The following is a 21,848-nucleotide window of genomic DNA, read 5'->3' as shown; positions in this document are numbered from 1 at the left end:
GCTAAACCTATGCCCTCCAGTTCTGGACTCCCCCACCCCAGGGAAAAGACTTTACCTATTTATCCTATCCGTGTCCCTCATGATTTTATAAACCTCTATAAGGTCACCCCTCAGCCTCTGACGCTCCAGGGAAAACAGCCCCAGCCTGTTCAGCCTCTCCCTGTAGCTCAAATTCTCCAACCCTGGCAACATCCTTGTAAATCTTTTCTGACCCCTTTCAAGTTTCATAACATCCTTCCCATAGGAAGGAGACCAGAACTATACACAGTATTCCAAAAGTGGCCTAACCAATGTCGCAATGGACCCAGCACCAATCCTTGTGTCACTCCACTGGTCACAGGCCTCCAGTCTGAAAAACAACCCTCCACCACCACCCTCAGTCTTCTACCTTTGAGCCAGTTCTGTATCCAAATGGCTAGTTCTCCCTGTATTCCATGAGATCTAGCCTTGCTCACCAGTCTACCATGGGGAACTTTGTTGAACGCCTTACTGAAGTCCATATAGATCACGTCCACTTTTTGTTTTATCTTAACACATATTTAATACCTGTTAAGTGACTTAACCCACTTTGTAACTTTAAAAAGCCAAAGCAAAGGTGTATTGCTGAGGCCATTCTAACTCTTGGCTAAAACTGGCTCAGTTTTTGAAATGGGAGATAGGACTAACGAAGGAGAGCAAAGTAACAGGGCTGTTCTGGACTGCTCTCGTGAAAAACTCCTCTATGGGTATGCATTGAATGGATTCTTTCTGTGCGGCTGATTTTTGGTTTGCAACACGCTAAAAACAACACTGAATTTGCTGCATTTGTCCCCAGTATCCATCCGTCCATCTCCATTGGATGGTGGATGTACAGCAAGCAGTGGCCATCCACCACATGTTTGCTGATGTTTAAAAAGATAAATCCATACAAGGTCGGTTCAGTTACAAGGGCCACACAAGAAATGATCAGTGGGACTGGTTCTCAGCTGATGTCCTCAGAGCTGGCATTTCCTGGCAGGCTGCTGGAGCAGAATTGAAATGGTAGCCTCTAGCATGACAATGGCTATCCATTTACAAACAGAAAACAAACTGCAGCCACCGTGCTAAAGGTTAAAGCTTCAGGGGTCTGTAATTTCTGTTGCTGCTGCAGTTTCATGTCCCTAATCTCCAATGGACTCCATACTGTGGCAATCACCACTGGCCAGAATATATCATGGAGGGTTTAAAAATGTTCCCTCAATGTCACAAGACAGCACAGGAGTAATCCAGTCCTTAATATCATAGCTAGATAGCGGCAATGAGTGCGCTCACCACCTACATCGACACATCAAGGACTCAGACTGGTTCTCCGATGTGTCCTTTGTGTTTCTCCCCCCCGCCCCAAGTGGATCCCACCTCACTGTGATGGAGGCAATCAGCACATGTTGAGCCAGTTATACTGACACAAAGGACTGTGGACACTGGAAAACATGGTGCTAGAGAAACTCAGCAGGTCTGGCAGCATCTGAATGCTTTGATGAAGGGTCACTGGACTAGAAATGTTAGCTCAGTTTTTCACTCTCCGAATGCTGCCTGACCTGCTGAGTTTCTCCTGTTCCTGTTGAGCCAATGTTGCTGTCGAATAGAGCAGATGTTGAAGAGGTTTGCACTTGTCGTCCAGCATGAGTTTGTTTTTTGTAATCAGCTTTTTGTATTTCAATAGGCATCAACAGAGTCCACCTTGTAAAATATTGCAACTGTTTTAATGTCTTATAGTCCTTTTGATGATTCCCTCAGTATACATATTAGGCCCATTTTCTTGAGAATTTAGACGATTAAGATGTGATCTGATCAACGTGTTCAAGATATTAACATGAAAAGGCAGGGTAGATAAAGATAAACTATCTCCACTGGTTGGTGATTCTAAAACTAGGGGCATTGACTGAGAATTAGAGCCAATCTCTTCAGGAGAATATGTCAGGAAGCACTTCCACACACAATGGGTGGGAGAAGTTTGGAACTCTCTTCCACAAGTAGCACTGGATGCTGGACCACTTGGTAATTTTAAATCTGAGATAGATTAATTTTTGATAAGCACAGAAAATAAAGGATATGGGCCGAAGACAGGTATATGGAGTTAGGGCGACAGGTCCAGCCATGATCTCATTGAATGATGGAACAGGCTCAAGGGGCAGAATGGCCTCCTCCTGTCCCTATGGATATGTGGATAAAACGATAAAAACATACAAGATCACACACTGTATTGAGAAAAAAATATATATTTGGAGATGATGCAATTCTGGTCCACCTGGATGAAGGATGTTGTGAAACTTGAAAGGGTTCAGAAAAGATTTACAAGGATGTTGCCAGGGTTGGAGGGTTTGAGCAATAGGGAGAGGCTGAACAGGCTGGGGCTGTTTTCCCTGGAGCATTGGAGGCTGAGGGGTGACCTTATAGAGGTTTATAAAATCATGAGGGGCATGGATAGGGTAAATAGACAAGGTCTTTTCCCTGGGGTGGGGAAATAGAGGGCATATTCAGAACTAGGGAGAGAGGGGAAAGATTTAAAAGGGACCTAAGAGGCAACTTTCCTATACAGAGCGTGATGCATGTATGGAATGAGCTGCAAGAGGACTTGGTGGAGTTTGGTACAATTACAGCATTTCAAAGGCAACTGGATGGGTCTATGAGTGGGAGGGTTTTAGAGGGATATGGGCCGAAGTGCTGACAAAGGGGATTAGATTGGTTTGGAATATCTGAGCGGCATGGACAATTTAGACTGAAGAGTCTGTTTCTGTGCAGTACTCTATGACTCTATGACTCTAAGACTTGGTGTCTTGCTCCTGGATTGCCTTTGGTCATATTGAAGTTATAATTAAAATGTTTCTTTTAAAAAGATCAGTACGAGTAAAAAGATAACAGCAGTATGAAATTCAGTGGCCTGGGGGACAGCACTTTTCCCTGGAATATCACTGAAATTCCGGGGCTGGGAGAGAGCACTCATAGAGTCATAGTCATAGAGTCATAGAGATGTACAGCATGGAATCAGACCCTTCGGTCCAACCTGTCCATGCCGACCAGATATCCCAACCCAATCTAGTCCCACCTGCCAGCACCCGGCCCATATCCCTCCAATCCCTTCCTGTTCATATGCCCATCCAAATGCCTCTTAAATGTTGTAATTGTACGAGCCACCACCACTTCCTCTGGCAGCTCATTCCATACACGTACCACCCTCGGCGTGATAAAGTTGTCTCTTTTATATCTTTCCCCTCTCAACCTAAACCTATGCCCTCTAGTTCTGGACTCCCCGACCCCAGGGAAAAAACTTTGTCTATTTATCCTATCCATGTCCCTCATACCCAGAATGTCACTGAAATTCCGGGTCTGGGCGGAGAGCACTCCCTGGAGTGTCATGCGCAAAAGTGCAAGGAGACGTCAAAGAGACAGATGTAGTACAAACTGAATAGTAATCCGCTGTGTGTCATGGTATGAACATAGTGGGAGGAAAGGAAGCAGGCTAGGCAAAAGATTGCTTAGCCTTTTCATGAATACACCTGGACAGTGATGAAAAGCCACTGCCCCTCGTCTGGGAGTGTTAGCGGGCTGAGAAACTAATGCATGGCTATGAGTGCCACGGTGTTGTGGAGGTTAAAGCAGAAAAACCATCCACTAGTCAACCCCATGTTACAGGTAATGACTCTCTCAATCTGAGTGCTGGAAGACAGTACGTTAAAAAGAAACAAGAGAAAAGAATTTCTGCTAGCCTGCAAAGCTGCAAATCTCTAAATTGATTGCTCAACTATTAAAGTCAACACCACCTTCTCTCCCGAAAGACCCAGTGATTGTCCTGGATATCTCGTAACTTTAACCTTTGGTTTGGATTCCCTTCTCATGTCTAATCTTTGCGTATGATTCTTTCTTTCTCTGTCAAGTTTAATAAGTAATAAACTCACACTCTTGTTCATCCAAGAAATTGACCTCCTTCAAAACACAAATTTGATTGGGTCTGGGAGAGAGAAATCCACAAGGGATAGAATCCATCTCACATTATTCTTTGAAATGAACCGAGATTAATTTGTAACGAACAAAGGGGAAGGGGTTTGGGGAGGGGGCAGGTCTGAATAAAGGAGAGGAGTGAAGTTAATCCTGGAGTTTGACAGTTTGGGGTCTTCCATCTGGATTGGGAATTAATTGGGAATTGTGTCATTGGTTGTAAAATATTGAGAGCATTGAATTGAGACATGGTGTAGAAACAGGGCCTCTTTGTCAACAAGTCTGTTTAGAGATGTTTGAAGCAGAAAAACTAAGGTCATTTAATATTTACTTGAGCTTCAACTCCCTGTCAGAATGTAGCCAATATTCTCTTGCAGCCGTTAGTTGGATAATTGTGGTTAAGGCCTCCTGTAGCGATTTGTTCTGTCGAAGGTATCCTAAATTTTGTTAATTCTATTCAGAGCATTGTTTTGCATTTCTAACCAGCGCAGGAAGCAGAAGGAAAACATTATTGCTTATCTGTGACCTTTGGGCTGCTCGATAAATGTGTCGTTTTAATGGTTTTGTTATGTGATAATTACAGCATGTCTACCTCATACAATCAGAACACCATTTGTTTCAAAGAGTAAAGCTAACATTCATGGAACAAAAACAAAAAAAAAACAGATGCTGGGGATCTGAAATGAAACCAAAAAGTGCCGGACAAAGTCTGGCAATATCTATGAGTTAACAGAGTTAACCTTCCGAGTCTGGTATGACCCTTCTTCAGAACTGGAAGAGTTGTTAAAATGCTGTGTTTTCTGCTGTAGACGGATGAGGAGGAGGAATGAGTGGCACAGATAGTGAGGGTTCCCAGAGTGAAAGACAAAGGCAGTGCGAATGATGATAAAGGAGTGATAGAGATGTAAAATAGGTGTCAACTATAGGTATGAGCAAAGTGAACAAGACATAAGTAAGGCACAGTGCAGTTGGAGAGTAACTCAATGGCAGGGCCGGGTGGGTATGTTTCCACCAATGAGAAGATGGGGTCATTTTTCAGGCAGAGCAGAGATAATCTAATGCCCTCTGTTTGAGAAAGGCCATATCACTTGATCTGATTAGGGTTTCTGTTGGAATTCAATCATTCAAACTTGTCCTTTCTGTATCCTTCATGGCAGTGTTTTCACTTTGTATTGTTAACTCATTTTATTCATTCACGGGATGGGGGTGTCACTGGCCAGGCCAGCATTTATTGCCCATCCCTAATTACCCAGTTAAGAGTCAACCCCATTGCTGTGGGTCTGGAGTCACATGAAAGCCAGACCAGGTAAGGATGGCAGTTTCTTTCCCTAAAGGACATTCATGAACCAGATGGGTTTTTCCCTGACAATGGATTCATGGCATCATTAGACTCTTAACTCCAGATATTTATTGAATTCAAATTCTACCGTCTGCCGCGGCAGGATTGGAACCTGGGTCCCCAGGATGTTACCTGGGTCTGTGAATTAACAATCCTGCAACAATACCACTCGGCCATTGCCTCCCCTTAATGGTAGAAAAATAACAAATGTTGATGGGGAGACTTTACCTATTGCATGTATATTGTACGTAAGGTGCGACATGATATATGAGCATGTATTTCATGTACGAGAAGTCTAAATTCTATTCCACGTAGTTAACTAACACATAATTAGGTCTAACATACGAGGAACGGCTGAGGATCCTGGGATTGTATTCACTGGAGTTTAGAAGATTAAGGGGAGATCTAATAGAAACTTACAAGATAATACATGGCTTGGAGAGGGTGGACGCTAGGAAATTGTTTCCGTTACACGAGGAGACTAGGACCCGTGGACACAGCCTTAGAATTAGAGGGGGTAAATTCAGAACAGAAATGCGGAGACATTTCTTCAGCCAGAGAGTGGTGGGCCTGTGGAATTCATTGCCACAGAGTGCAGTGGAGGCCGGGACACTAAATGTCTTCAAGGCAGAGATTGATAAATTCTTGATGTCACAAGGAATTAAGGGCTACGGGGAGAATGCGGGTAAGTGGAGTTGAAATGCCCATCAGCCATGATTGAATGGCGAAGTGGACTCGATGGGCCGAATGGCCTTACTTCCGCTCCTATGTCTTATGGTCTTATGGTCTAACTGCAAGCTTACAGCTTTTTACATGTTCTGAAAGTTGCAAGTAATTGAAAAGATCAAAATAAACTGATCAATACACTGCCAGGATTACTGAGCACCAACTGACTACCTCATTTTGTTACAATGACAGCTTTAAACTTCCTGGGTCTTCATCTACCCAAACAAATAGTTCATTTTGTTCAGCTGATCAATGCAGTCAGCCTCTAAACCCTTTGGCTCCAATAGGTTTGAACCAAATCAATGACAATACCGAAAGACCCAAATCCATGTATGTTGAGCCCCTTTCAGGTCAGATATGATCTGACCGTTTGGAATGTGTTGAGAACTTGCCCACAGTCCAGTATGTATGACTTCATGAGGGAAACAGCACTTGCTGATTGCATCCGATGGGTGAGGACACCACATCACTCAAACACCTCCCTCTTACTGCCATTTCCATACCTAGTCTGCACCACAGAAATACATTCACATGGGGAACAGCAGTCCACTTTTACAATCTCTCAGCTTCCACCAATCCCCACAGGATCTCCCTTCACTCTCCAAGTCTTCATAGGTGTAGCTTTAGAGTGGCACTTTGCCCAACTGCATCACTTGTCTTTAAGTTACCTTGGAAACCAGGGGAGCATAAAAGTGACACTTCTATTGCTTTTACCTTCTCTACAATGTCATTTACTGAACATCTGGACAGGACACAGTAAGCACACAAACTCCCAATCATTTTCCTACCTTAGTATCCTTTACTGGAGCAGTGTGCCTATTCAGAATTCCTGATATGACAACTCTGTCAGGAATTATGAAAGCTGCCTGACCCAGTAGGTTTGTTGTCTCTCATGGACCATGTATAATTTAGAGCTTCTTTAGTTTGATTGTGGAAATAAATTGCCTGAGATAAAATTTCTTGGTAAACAGAACTCTGGAATTTGTACCCAAATCAAAATAAAGTTTTGAAATCTAATGTTGTAATCTATATCACTGGTTTCTACATCACATTAATGACATCCTGATCAACTCAGAGAGGGGCTAGAGCCATGTCATTCTGCAAAATCTTTGATCATTTCACCCTTTGCATTTTCCGATAGCATCCAACTATTTCCATAACCGGCTGATGATTTGAATCCTTTCCAAGAAGTTAATCAACGTGGAATTATGGCTTGGACAGGAAATCCACCTTGTACAAAGAAGGATTTGAATTTTACAACATCTTTCACAATTTCAGCATACCCTGAACTGTCTCACAATTATGTTACTTTACGGGTGTGGAGTCACATGCACCAGGAAGGTGCTAGGGTTAATAAATGGTTTGGACTTTCCCTGATCTCATTTAGGAGTTAAAAATCACACAACACCAGGGTATAGTCCAACAGGTTTATTTGGAATTTAAAGCTTTTGGAGCGCTGCACCTTTATCGGGTAGCTTGTGGGACAGGATCATAGACTCAGAATTTATGGTAAAAGATCAAAGTGTCATACAACTGATGTGATGTACCGAACAAACCCAGATTGTTGTTAAGTCTTTAATCACCGGGGTATCATCAGGAAACTAGGAAGTGAAGTTAAATGGTTTTGGTGAAAAGCACACACTTGCTGACCTCAAACTCCATCACAAAGTCAGCCCACAGTCAAATAATGGGCTGGAAACCATGGCCTCAATTCATAAACAGAGAATTGATCACTTGGACAATGCATTCCAGAACATAGAACATAGAACATTCCAGCGCAGTACAGGCCCTTCGGCCCTCGATGTTGCACCGATCTGTGGAACCAATCTGAAGCCCATCTAACCTACACTATTCCATTGTTGTCCATATGTCTATTCAATGACCATTTAAATGCCCTTAAAGTTGGCGAGTCTACAACTGTTGCAGGCAATGCATTCCACGCCCATGCTACTGTCTGAGTAAAAAAACTACCTCAGACATCTGTCCTATATCTACCACCCCTCAATTTAAAGCTGTGTCCCCTCGTGTTAGCCATCACCATCCAAGGGAAAAGGTTCTCACTGTCCACCCTATCTAACCCTCTGATTATCTTATATGTCTCAATTAAGTCACCTCTTAAACCTCTACTCTTTAACCTCAGCCTTTCCTTGTAAGACCTTCCCTCCGTTCCAGGCAACATCCTGGTAAATCTCCTCTGCACCCTTTCCAAAGCTCTCATATCATTCTTATAATGTGGTGACCAGAACTGTAGGCAATACTCCAAGTGCGGCCGCACCATAGTTTTATACAGCTGCATCATGACCTCATGGTTCTGAAACTCAACCCCTCTACTAATAAAAGCTAACACACCGGATGCCCTCTTAACAGCCCTATCAACCTGGATGGCAACTTTGAGATTTCGATGTACATGGATGCAGAGATCTCTCTGCTCATCTACACTGCCAAGAATCTTACCATTAGCCCAGTACTCTGTATCCCTGTTACTCCTGCCATCGTGAATCACCTCACACTTTCCTACATTAAACTCCATTTGCCACCTCTCAGCCCAGCTCTGCAGCTTATCTATGTCCCCCTGTAACCTACAACATCCTTCAGCACTATCCACAACTCCACCAACATTTGTGTTGGCAAATTTACCAACCCATCCTTCTATGCCCTCATCCAGGTCATTTATAAAAATGGCATGCACCAGTGGCCCCACAACTGATCCTTGCGGTACACCACTAGTAACTGAACTCCAGGATGAACATTTCCCATCAACCACCACACTCTATCTTCTTTCAGCTAGCCAATTTCTGATCCGAACTGCTAAATCACCCTCAATCCCATGACTCTATTTTGTGAAGTCGAAACTTTATCAAACTCTTTACTGAAATCCATACACACCACATCAACCATGTTACCCTCATCCACCTGTTTGGTCACCTTCTCAAAGAACTCAATAAAGTTTGTGGGACATAACCTACCACTCATAACACTGTTGACTATCCCTAATCAAATGATTCCTTCCCAGATGATTATAAATCCTGTCTCTTATAATGTTTTCAAACACTTTACCCATAACCAAAGTAAGGCTCACTGGTCTATAATTACCAGGGTTGTCTTGACTCCTCTTCTTGAACAAGGGGACAACATTTGCGATCCTCCAGTCTTCTGGCACTATTCCTGTAGGCAATGATGACATAAAGATCAAAGCCAAAGGCTCTGCAATCTCCTTCCTACCTTCCCAGAGAATCCAAGGATAACTCCCATCCGCCCAGGAGATTTCACACTGACCAGAATTGCTAACACCTCCTCTTTGTGAACCTCAATCCCATTTAGTCTAATTGCCTGTATCTCAGTATTTTCTTTGACAATGTTGTCTTTTTCCAGTGTGAATACTGACGAAAAATATTCATTTAGCTCTTCCCCTTTCTCCTCGGACTCCATGCACAATTTCCCACTACTGTCCTTGATTGTCCCCAATCTTATTCTAGTCATTCTTTTATCCCTTATATACCTCTAGGAAGCCTTAGGGTTTTCCCTGATCCTAACCACCAACACCTTCTCATGTCCTCATACCTCGTCTTAACTCTCTCTTTAGGTCTTTCCTGACTAACTTGTAACTCTCAAGCGCCCTTACTGAGGCTTCATGTCTTCCTCTTGACAAGAGATTCAACTTCTTTAGTAAACCACGGACGGCTCCTGCACTCGACCACTTCCTCCCTGCCTGACAGGTACATACTTGTCAAGGATCCACAGTAGCTGTACCTTGAATAAGCTCCACATTGCAATTGTGCCCATCCCCTGCAGTTTTCTTCTCCATCCTATGCGTCCTAAATTTTGTCTAATTGCCTTTCCCCCAGCAATAACTCTTACCCTGCATTATATACCTATCCCTTTCCATCGCTAAAGCAAAAGTAACTGAATTGTGGTCACTATTAGCAAAGTGCTCACCTGCCTCCAAATCTAACACCTGGCCGGGTTCATGACACAGTAACAAATCCAATGCGGCCTCCCCCCGTTGTTGGCCTGTCTACATACTGTGTCAGGAAACCCTCCCACACACATTGAACAAACACTGACCCATTTAAAGCCCTTGGACTATAGTATTTCCAGTCAGTATTTGGGAAGTTGAAGTGTGCCATAACAACTACCCTGCCACCCTCGCTCCTATCGAGAATCACCTTTGCGATCCTTGTCTCTATGTCACTGGAACTATTCGGAGGCCAAGAGAAAATTCCCATAGGGTGTCCTTTCCTTTCCTGTCTCTAATTTCAGTCCATACTACCTCAGTAGACAAGTCTTCAACCGTCCTTTCTGCCACCATAATACTGTCCTTGACTAACAATGCCACACCTCCCCCTCTTTTCCCATCTTCTTTGTTCTTACTGAAACATCTAAATCCCAGATCCAGCAACAACCATTCCTGTCCCTGCTCTGCCCATGTCTCCGAAATGGCCACAGCATCGAAATCTCAGGCACCAACCCATGCTGCAAGTTCACCCACCTTATTCTGGATGCTCCTCATGTTGAATTAGATGTACTTCAAACCAACGTTTTGCTTGCAGGTGCCTTCTTGTGGCCCTGAAACCTTATTTCAGACCTCTCTACACTCAACCTCCTCTATACTCGAACTACCATTTAGATTCCCATCCCCCTGCTGAATTGGTTTCAACTCACTTGAAGAGCATTAGCAAGTTTCCCCCCCCCCAAGGAAAACTGGTACCCCTCTGATTCAGGTGAAGACCTTCCTGTTTGTAGAAGTCCCAGAAAGAGCCCCAACTATCTAGGAGTCCAAAACCCTCCCTCCTGCACCATCCCTGCACTAACTCCTCTCTCCCTATTCCTTGTCTCACTAGCATGTGGGATGGGTAACAAACCAGACATGACAACTCTGTTTGTTCTTGCTCTAAGCTTCCACCCTCGCTCCCTGAATTTCTGCCTTAAATCCCCATCTCTCTTCCTACCCATGTCGTTGGTGCGTATGTGGACCACGACTTGGGGCTGCTCCCCCTCCCCCTCAAGGATCCCAAAAACACGATCAGAGACATCACGAACCCTGGCACCTGGGAGGCAACACACCAACCGTGAGTATGCCTCGTTCCCAAAGAACGTCCTATCTGTCCCCCTAACTATCGAGTCCCCAATGGCCACTGCTCTGCTCCTCTATCCCCTTCCCTTCTGAGCAACAGGGACAGACCCTGTGCCAGAGCCCTGTGCCCCACTGCTTACCCCTGGTTATTCACTCCCCCCCCAACAGTATCCAGAATGGTATACTTGTTGTTGAAGGGAACGGCCACAGGGGATCCCTGCACTGCCTGCCGGTTCCCTTTCTGTCCCCTAACAGTAACGCATCTACCTTCTTCTTGTACCTGAGGTGTAACTACCTCCCTGTAACTCCTCTCAATAGCCCCCTCTGCCTTCAGCCCAACAAGTCCACACCGACCTGACAAAGAGTAACCCACCCAGTCCCATTTCCCTCTGACTAACGCACCTAACACTAAGGGCAATTTACCTAACCTGCTCACCTTTGGATTGTTGGTAGGAAACCCACGCAGACACAGGGAGAATGTGCAAACTCCATGCAGACAGTTACCCGAGGCTGGAATCGAACCTGGGACCCTGGAGCTTTGAGGCAGCAGTGCTAACCACTGAGCCACTGTGCCACCCCAAAGAGACAAGAGAGAATGGAAGGAAGCTGAGTTGAAGGGGAATGTGAACACAATATAAAATTGGTGTCTTTCTCTTTCTTTAGTCAGATTCCCTCGGGAGAAAGAAGATCATTGACCAGAGGCATAGATGGAAGGGAAGGGGCAGGAGATTTCGAGGGGGATTGGAAGAAAAGCTTTTTCCCCCAGAGTGGGTGGGAATCTGGAACTCCCTGCCTGCGGGAATGGGAGAGGGTGAAACCCAAATGACAGTGAGGAAGGATTTAGATGGGCACTTGCAATGCCAACTTATACAAGGCTATAGGCAAATAACTGGTGAATGGGATTAGAGCAGTTAGATGGCATGGATATAATGGGCTGAAGGGCCTTTTTTGTGCTTGGAGCCCTCTATGACTCTATGACATATTACAGTCCTGTGGACAAATCAGTGGGATCACCTGTTCCCATCTCTTTAGCTGTCGGCAGTTTGTAAAGAGCATGAGTATGATTTCATTGGAAACTTGCCCCTGTCCCTTGCTGTAATGGCAATGTCTTTTCCAGCTGCATTAGGCCAATTCTGGGAAAGAGCATGTGGAAGACTCCACTGTGGCACCATACATCGAAACACCAATGTAACCAAATCGGCACTGACTTTATTGCACTGTCATTGGTGGCACAATGTCTCAGTGGTTAGCGCCACTACCTCACAGTACCAGGGACCTGGGTTCGATTCCACCCTTGGTTGACTCTCTGTGTGGAGTTTGCGCACTCTACCAGTTTCTGCGTGGGTTTCCTCCGGGTGCTCCGGTTTCCTCCCACAATCCAAAGGTGTGTGGGTTAGGTGGATTGAGCATGGGAAATTGCTTCATAGTGTCCAGGGATTGTAGAATTGGAGTATTAGCCATGGGAATGGGGGTGGGTCTGTGTGGGATGCTCTACAGAGGGTTGAGGTAGAGTCAATGGGCCAAATGGCCAGTTTCCACACTGTAAAAATTCTATGACGTGAAATTATTGCCTCGTATTTTATTTGTAGAACTTGCTGCAAAATTCTGTTCATTGTCAATGAGAAAATCAATGATTTCTGAAATGGGAAGGAATACATCTGTTGTGATGTGTGGATTTTTGACTCTCAATCTATCCACTCAATTTCCATAAATAGTTGATGATGACATGTTGCAGATGTACTCAGGACACTAGATTGCGACCACACCTTTAAACAGCACTCTGCTCATACCATCACACATTTGAAAGTTGGGCCATTGATCGCTTTGTTTGTTACAGTTTCCTGTAGCCGGCACTCTGAGATACGAGGTTATTTCCAATCGATCCTTAAACAAAGTTTCCTCCTGTTTGTCCCCCATGTTGTTGATGCGTGGGCACTGACTTGTCCAGCAGCAATTAATTTGTCTGAAGCACTAAACTACATGACAATTATTGTTAATTCTGTTTAAGAGAACAGTAAACCACAAGTTCCAAGGAATATGACCACGATTCTTATTTTAAAAAGATATATAAAGCAATGATTTTTAACTGTAAGTCACGACTACCAGTGGGCTCACTTTGGGGTCACACTGATGACTTCTTGATTGCTTGGTCACAGAGAAGTTGGGTTTTGTGCAGAACAGATGCATTTTGTGGAAGCTTTTCATCTTGTACTCATCAGGACACTTCACAAGAATACCAATTCAAGGAAACAACCAACATTTATTCTGCATGATAGGAAAATACTGATGGGTTATCTAGTGGACTTTAATTGATAGAGGTGTTGGTATGAAGAATGCACCAGTTAATGATGATCCACAGTAAACAGCCAAGCTTTGCTTAAACTTTAAACCAGGCAGGTTGACTCTGATTGGTGGAATTGTTGGGGAAACTCAGCAGGTCTCACAGCATCTGCGGGGAGAGAAACAGAGTTAACGTTTCAAGTTAGTGACTATACATCAGATGCTGCCAGAGCTGATGAGTTTTACCAACAATTTGTTTTTGCTTCAGATTTTTGTTTCCAGCATCTGCAGTTCTTGTTTTTATAAAATTAATGAGACACTTTATAGTTGCATCAATTGCAGAAAATACAATCAGACAAAAGAAATTCTGTGACCAAGCATGAAAAGAGGCTGTTCCACATCACCTTTCAGTTTTGTATTGTAACATACACTCCATCCAAGTCATCTCACTTCTGATTTCATAGAATTGCTGTAAAAAAACATTATTTCTTTAGAAACATGTACATGGGGGGTAATTCCTGCAAAGGGCATGATGTTACAAGTAACCCATGTATCACTTTGACAGGACTGGAAAGATTCAAACCAGCTTGGCACAGTTACAAGATTTAAAAAAAGAACAAACCCTGTTGCATTGTGTTGGGAATGAGACATTGATAATGTGAGTAATGAAAGGTGACTGAGTTGGATGTCCAGCCATGATCATATTGAATGGGGGAGCAGGCTCAGTGGGCTGAATGGCCTCTGTCAGCACTGTCTATGGATTTGGAGTGAGGGTGATTCAGGTGAAACTCTGTTAACCATTTCCTGACCCAGTTTGAGAAGGCTCTCTTTCAGAAGCAGTGAATATATGATAATGTTACCCAAAGTGATGATGCCACGAGAAAAATAATTTCATGCAAACACCTGCTCCCAGGTTTCTGTGGACCAGCACAGAGATCTTTATTTTAAACACAGAAACAAGTAAACGGTCAAATGTGTCTAATTGATAAGATGAAGCATTATTGAGTAATTTCAGACAAATATAATTTTACTGTTGATCAAATCCATGATGCAGTGAAGGGAAAAGGAATTACAATCCAGCACTGACCTTTGAGCACTAGAGCAGGTGTAACTGCTGTTATTGCAAAGGCTCCTCTAGCAAGAAGGGAAAATAAATTGGAGCTGTGTAGCAATGAATGATTGGAGTGTTTGTTGACCATGTAACAACAGAAACAGGTTAGTCAACATTTTATAGACTGGTCCCAGGCAGAGGATAGTCTGTGAATTCAGCCAGGTGTACATGTCTCTATTTGCTGCCTGCTAATCTTAATCCATGATATATCATATATTACATGATATTTACTGTGGTATTGCAACTCCATCAGACCTTGATGCCACTGTGTTAAAAGGTTCTCAGCTGCTTCCTGCAAATGTTCTCACTGGGATATTAAAAATAGCTTCTCCTTGATCCCTTCTTCTAACGATGAAGAACTACCGAGTCAATGCTATAAAACGCTGTTTTTACATAAATACTGGGAGTTGTTTATTTACTATATCGAGTGTTTCATGTCAGTGTTACAAGGTGGTGATGCTGATATCCTTGTCTCATATCTTGGGGATGTCCATGGTTTTCAAATTTTGCTGCATGACAGTTTGGAAATTCGGTTCACTGAATACAAGTGGAGTAAGGTAGGGCTCGGGGCAACACAGATGATGGTAACGTGGCAGAATCAGGTGTCAAGTGCAGCAAGACCCATCTCAATATCAGGAACATCTCACATAGAATCAGAGAATCTTACATACTTTCCACAAGGGTAACTAGGGAGAGGATAGGGCCCCTCAAAGATCAGCAAGGCGGCCTTTGTGTGGAGCCACAGAAAATGGGGGAGATACTAAACGAGTATTTTGCATCAGTATTTACTGTGGAAATGGATATGGAAGATATAGACTGTAGGGAAACAGATGGTGACATCTTGCAAAATGTCCAGATTACAGAGGAGGAAGTCCTGGATGTCTTGAAATGGGTAAACGTGGATAAATCCCCAGGATATGATCAGGTGTACCCTAGAACTCTGTGGGAAACTAGAGAAGTGATTGCTGGGCCTCTTGCTGAGATATTTGTATCATCTATAGTCACAGGTGAGGTGCCGTAAAACTGGAGGTTGGCAAACGTGGTGCCACTGTTTAAGAAGGGAGTAAAGACAAGCCAGGTAACTATAGACCAGTGAGTCTGACCTCGGTGGTGGGCAAGTTGTTGGAGGATCCTGAGGGACAGGATGTACATGTATTTGGAAAGGCAAGGACAGATTAGGGAGAGTCAACATGGCTTTGTGCGTGGGAAATCATGTCTCACAAACTTGATTGAGTTTTTTGAGGAAGTAACAAAGAGGATTGATGAGGGCAGAGCAGTAGATGTGATCTATATGGACTTCAGCAAGGCGTCCAACGAGGTTCCCCATGGGAGACTGATTAGCAAGGTTAGATCTCACGGAATACAGGTAGAACTAGCCATTTGGATACAGAACTGGCTCAAAGGTAGAAGACAGAGGGTGGTGGTGGAGGGTTGTTTTTCAGACTGGAGGCCTGTGACCAGTGGAGTGCCACAAGGATCGGTGCTGGGTCCACTACTTTTTGTCATTTACATAAATGATTTGGATGTGGTATAGTTATTAAGTGTGCAGATGACACCAAAATTGGAGGTGTAGTGGACAGCGAAGAGGGTTACCTCAGATTACAACAGGAACTTGACCAGATGGGCCAATGGGCTGAGAAGTGGCAGATGGAGTTTTAATTCAGATAAATGCGAGGTGCTGCATTTTGGGAAAGCATATCTTAGCAGAACTTATACACTTAATGGTAAGGTCCTAGGGAGTGTCACTGAACAAAGAGACCTTGGAGTGCAGGTTCATAGCTCCTTGAAAGTGGAGTCGCAGGTAGATAGGATAGTGAAGAAGGCGTTTGGTATGCTTTCCTTTATTGGTCAGAGTATTGAGTACAGGAGTTGGGAGGTCATGTTGCAGTTGTACAGGACATTGGTTAGGTCACTGTTGGAATATTGTGTGCAATTCTGGTCTCCTCCCTATCAGAAAGATGTTGTGAAACTTGAAAGGGTTCAGAAAATATTTAAAAAGGTGGTGCCAGGGTTGGAGGACCTGAGCTACAGGGAGAAGCTGAACAGGCTGGGGCTGTTTTTCCTGGAGTGTCGGAGGCTGAGGGGTGACCTTATAGAGGTTTATAGGATAGGATAAATAGACAAAGTATTTTCGCTGGGGTCGGGGAGTCCAGAACTAGAGGGCATAGGTTTAGGGTGAGAGGGGAAAGATATAAAAGAGACCTGGGGGCAACTTTTTCACACAGAGGGTGGTATGGGTGTGGAATGAGCTGCCAGAGGAAGTGGTGGAGGCTGGTACAATTACAACATTTAAAAGGCATTTGGATGGGTGTATGAATAGGAAGGGTTTGGAGGGATATGGGGTGAGTGTTGAAAATGTGTTGCTGGAAAAGCGCCGCAGGTCAGGCAGCATCCAAGAAGCAGGAGAATCGATGTTTCGGGCATGAGCCCTTCTTCAGGATATAGGGTGGGTGTTGGCAGGTGGGACTAGATTGGTTTGGGATATCTGGTTGGCATGGACGGGTTGGACCAAAGGGTCTGTTTCCGTGCTGTACATCTGTATGACTCTCTGACTCTACCAACACCAGTTTCTAATCCAACAGGTTTATTTGGCTGCACTAGCTTTCGGAGCGCTGCTCCTTCATCAGGTTGTTGCGTGGAGCAGCGCTCCGAAAGCTAATGCTTCCAAATAAACCTGTTGGACTATAATTTGTTGTTGTTGGATTTTTAACTTTTTAAAAATAGTTACACATAAAAAGACCTTTTGCAGAATTAATTTTCTACAACATCAGTTGCACTTAGTCAAAATCAGGAATGCAACTGGAGCATCGAATGATGTCATTAATTACAGATGTTAGCTTTGTCTAAAGGGAATAAAGTGAGTCCATTTCTCTGGCCCACCTTATACAGTGTAGGAGGGGAGGTTCTCCAGGATTACTGATGTAACCAGGACATGATGTGATTGACCGAGTGCAATATGAAATGTCCCTGCTGAACCTTACACTGGAAACAGATGTAATGTACTTTGGACTATTTCTCCCATGAGGCTGCTTGTCTTTATTAAGCACATGTGACATCTTTACACCAATGAGGTGTTGTCGCTGTTGGTATGTGGGAAATCTGGCAGCCAGTGCCTGCACAGCAAGATCTCACAAGCTGCAACGTGGTAAAGACCAGGTCACCCAGGGATTGGTTGAGGTACAATGTTTGAGGACATTATGTTATGAAGGTGTAGGTAAGTACTGTACCTTTAAGAGAGAGTGAAAGTTGGCATGGACCTAGAGAGGCACAGAGTGTGCTGAAAACTTTAAACATGTAACATTTGGTTGTGAAACAAATAGCTGGAGCTGTGTCACCATAGTACACAACAAATTCAAATTTGGCCAATCAGTTTAAATTATGCCCCAAGATACCAAAATTGAATCAACTTTGCATTTTAATGTTTTGATGATATCCACCCAACGCAACATTCTGATGCTTTGGGGTATATAAAATCGGGTTTTCTGAGCAGTTAGTCAGAGCCACAAAGAGCACCAACAAAATACAGTCGGCAGAGCCCCTCTCGGAAAGGCTCCTTTTCATATGAAATTTGAGAAGCAGAAGACCGAACAAAAGACCCAGGAAAATACAGGCAAAGATACCAAGGGAACTGTGACAACAGGCTGGTTTTGAAATTTGATTTTTTTGTGTAAACTTGATCAGGGGGTTTTATAGGATTGGTATATTGTTGTAGAGTGGGAGGTAGATAAATTGATCAAACAAAGGAGGATTACTGTGTAGATAGTTGGTGTTTAATGTTCTTGTGTTCCTTGGAGTTAAAGGATAGATTGTTAATTTTTCTTTAATAGTGGGAATTTGGTAGTTCTTTGTCATTCATATTCTAACAGATTACGAGGTGAGCTGGAAATGTGGTGCTGGAAAAGCGCAGCAGGTCAGGCAGCATCCAAGGAGCAGGAGAATCGACGTTTCAGGCATGAGCCCTTCTCCTGTTCCCTGGATGCTGCCTGACCTGCTGCGCTTTTCCAGCAACACATTTTCAGCTCTGATCTCCAGCATCTGCAGTCCTCACTTTCTCCTAGATGATTACGAGGTGAGGTGAGCTTTCCTGTGTGTGCAGGGTTTAAATTAGCAGAAGGGTTTATCCCGTGTCATAACAATTTGGGGGCTCATCCAGGATTCAGGATGATACACATTTGATACCTAAGCTATCCATCATTTCCTTAAACAGCCTAGCAGAAAGATTAGACCCATGGTCTGACTGAATCTCTCTGGGGAGCCCATACCGTGTGAAATGAGCTACAAACTCCTCTACTACCCTTTTTGCCTTGATACTCTGTAATGGAATTGCCTCCGGAAACCTGAGAGACAATTGCTGGTTCCCACTTTTACTTCTCAGGAGGGGACCTACACAATCGATTATAACCCGTTTGAAAGGTTGTTCAAATGAGGGAATTGGCAACAGAGGGGCTGGTTTTATTACAGTCTGTGGCTTACCTACCATTTGGCATGTATGACATTTATGGCAAAAGTTAACCACGTCCTTGTGCATGCCAGGCCAATAGAAATGCTTTTGCACCTTAGCCTGAGTCCTTCGTACTCCAAGGTGACCTCCTACAGGTAGTTCATCCACTACCCGTAACACCTCCCGTCTGTATGCTATTGGGAGAACTCTCCTCCTTTTTTCTGGTGACTTGAGAATCTTTATGTCTGCCTGACAGTCCAAGTGTTTAAATGGGGTGGGATCTCACTCCCATTCCTGGTTGAAAACTCCATGAGGCACCGTGCTGATCAGAGATCCAACTGTGTCATACCTGGGGTTGGCCTTCATAGTTTCAGAGTGTGACAGGAGCTCCTACCCAGGGGATTGTGGGTCAATCTGATTGGCTAGTAGCTCTGAAGTGCCAGGTTCAAGTTGTTGCAAGCTTTTTTTACACAGAGGGTGGGACGCGTATGGAATGAGCTGTCAGTGGAAATGGTTACGGTGCGTACATTAACAACATTAAAGAGACATTTGGACAAATACATGGGGATAGGGAAGGTTGACAAGGATATGGGCCAAGTGCAGGGAATTGGGGTTAGCGTGGATGGACATTTTGGTCGGCACGGACCAGTTTGGGGCAAAGGGCCTGTCTCCGTGCTGTAGGACTGTATGAGGTCACCTCTGGTGACCAAGCATCATGGACTCAGATAGGACTAGGATATTTCAGTGGGTCTTCCTGCCAGGAAGGAAGGGGAGGTGGGAAGTTGGGAACAAGAGGCTTAGTTTTGGGGTGGGGGATGATGATAAATCCCAGTGATGGTGCCTCTGATCGTCACAGGGAAGCCCCTTCCCACCCCTGACCATGGGGGTAGTACTCAGCCAACTCTTGTCCAATGAAAACTGTTGGGCTGTTCATCATTCGGTTGGTTTTCCCAGGCAGCCAAACACAATACAGCCAGAGGCTGGAAGATGCCATTAACATTGCACTGAGGGACTGTGATAGATCCCAAGGTGAATGGTCTCCCTCATGTTTTACCCATGGCTCGTAAAGTGGGGTCAAGGCTGCAGTGGCTTGGGGGAGGTGGTGAGCAAACCCCTCCTTGTAAATTAAGTGTCACAGCTGCCTTCAAATATCCTGGCAGGGGACCTTAACATTGACCTGGACATCATGTTTAATGGATGGCAGCTCTGATATTGGAGTCCAGCATTGGAAAGGCAGCTTAGACTTTGTAATAAAGGCAGAAATTACTGGAGACACACAGCAGGACTTGCAACACCTGTGAGGAGAGAAACAGACTTAACATTCCAAGTTCAATCTGAATCTTCTTCAGAACTATGTTCTGAGGCAGACTATATTTGAACCATTAACCTTCTTTCTCTCTTTATTGATGCTGCCAGACCTGCTGAATTTCTCTAGTGATTTTTGCTTTTATTTCACATTTCCTGTATCCACAGCATTTTGCTTTAATTAACCTTAATTCTCTGTTCCGTCACTGACATTGGCAGAATGTGACTGTGAATGCAGGCAGCTATCTTTGGTCTTGCATTTCTCCATCAAAAAATAAATGGCATGTCTCAAGGTGTGAGGATTCAAAGTCATGTCTAGAATTAGCACAGTCTTAATGATCACAATACAGTGCCAATTAAATCCGACACGTCCTAACCAAATACAGTTTGGCTCCAGTGTCATTCAGGGCTGCTTTACCAGTTATATTCAGCACTTTGACCCAGTGTTTTAAATCATTCCTACCTCACTCATTGTAGCACAACAAGGTTACTTCGTGAAGTAAATAATACTGTAACTTCTCCTTTGTTCTGGCCATTTTTTTTAAGAGAATGCTTTCATTTTAAAATAAATCTGCTGAGAGGTTTAATTTATTAAAGAGAGTGCAAGTCTGATTGAGCTCAGTCTGAGTGTTAGTTTACAACTTTTTCCAAACATTCCTTCAGGTTGTTGGAATGCTATCTAGATTTTAAAAATGAATTTGCTTCGATATATTTTGTAAAATTTTTATTCTTTGACTTTGACCAGAAGATTTAATGTTGATGAACTAACTTGAATTTGATTAAAACAGAAAGCAAAACCAACAAGCAAAAATGGTTCCACTGGACCTGTTGACTTACTGCCAAGCAGTCAGTAAAGGAGAACCATCAGTAGGATGCTTGGATTAATTTATTAACCTAAGAACATCATTTATAGGAGCAGGAGGAGGCCATTCGCCCCTTGGCACCACTGTAAGGTCATGGCTGATCCCATTGTCTCCTTCCCTTCACTGCCTTTCACCCCCAGAAACTTCGATTCCCTCATTCATTAAAAATCTGTCTAACTCAAATTTACATTAATATTTCTAATTATTAAGGTTTTAATATCTTATCCTACAGTCCAGTGCCCTCTGGGCTACAAGATTCTATAAATTGATGACAGCCTGAGGGAAGAAATTCCTCGTTCTCTATCTTAAATAAACTTTTAAACTGTGCGTCATGTCTTAGATTCTCCACATGGGAGATATCCTCTTAGAATCTATTGTGTCAATCCCCCTCAGAATCTCACGTCTTTCAATATGCGCCCTGTCATTCTGCTCAACTCCAATGAGTATAGGCCCAATATTACCCCCACCAACAATCTCTGTGAACATTTGCTGAACTGTCTCCAATGCAAATATATCCCTCTGAAAGAAGACCAGAGTCCATCTCGTTCACTCACATCCTTTAGGGAAGGAAACTGCATCCTTCCCTGGTCTGGCCTACATGTGACTCCAGACCCACAGCAATGTGGATGACTCTTGACTGTCCTCTGGGCAATTAGGGATGGGCAATAAATGCTGACCTGGTCAGTGATGCCCACATTCTGTCAATAAAAAAACCCAGTAAGTAGTCCTATGGGTGTGGTCTGACCACAAAGCTA

Source organism: Chiloscyllium plagiosum, unplaced genomic scaffold, assembly GCF_037043375.1.
Source record: "Chiloscyllium plagiosum isolate Xiang-an unplaced genomic scaffold, Cpla_swu_hap1 HiC_scaffold_13, whole genome shotgun sequence".
In the NCBI taxonomy this organism is placed as follows: domain Eukaryota; kingdom Metazoa; phylum Chordata; class Chondrichthyes; order Orectolobiformes; family Hemiscylliidae; genus Chiloscyllium; species Chiloscyllium plagiosum.
This window is presented reverse-complemented; position numbering follows the sequence as displayed.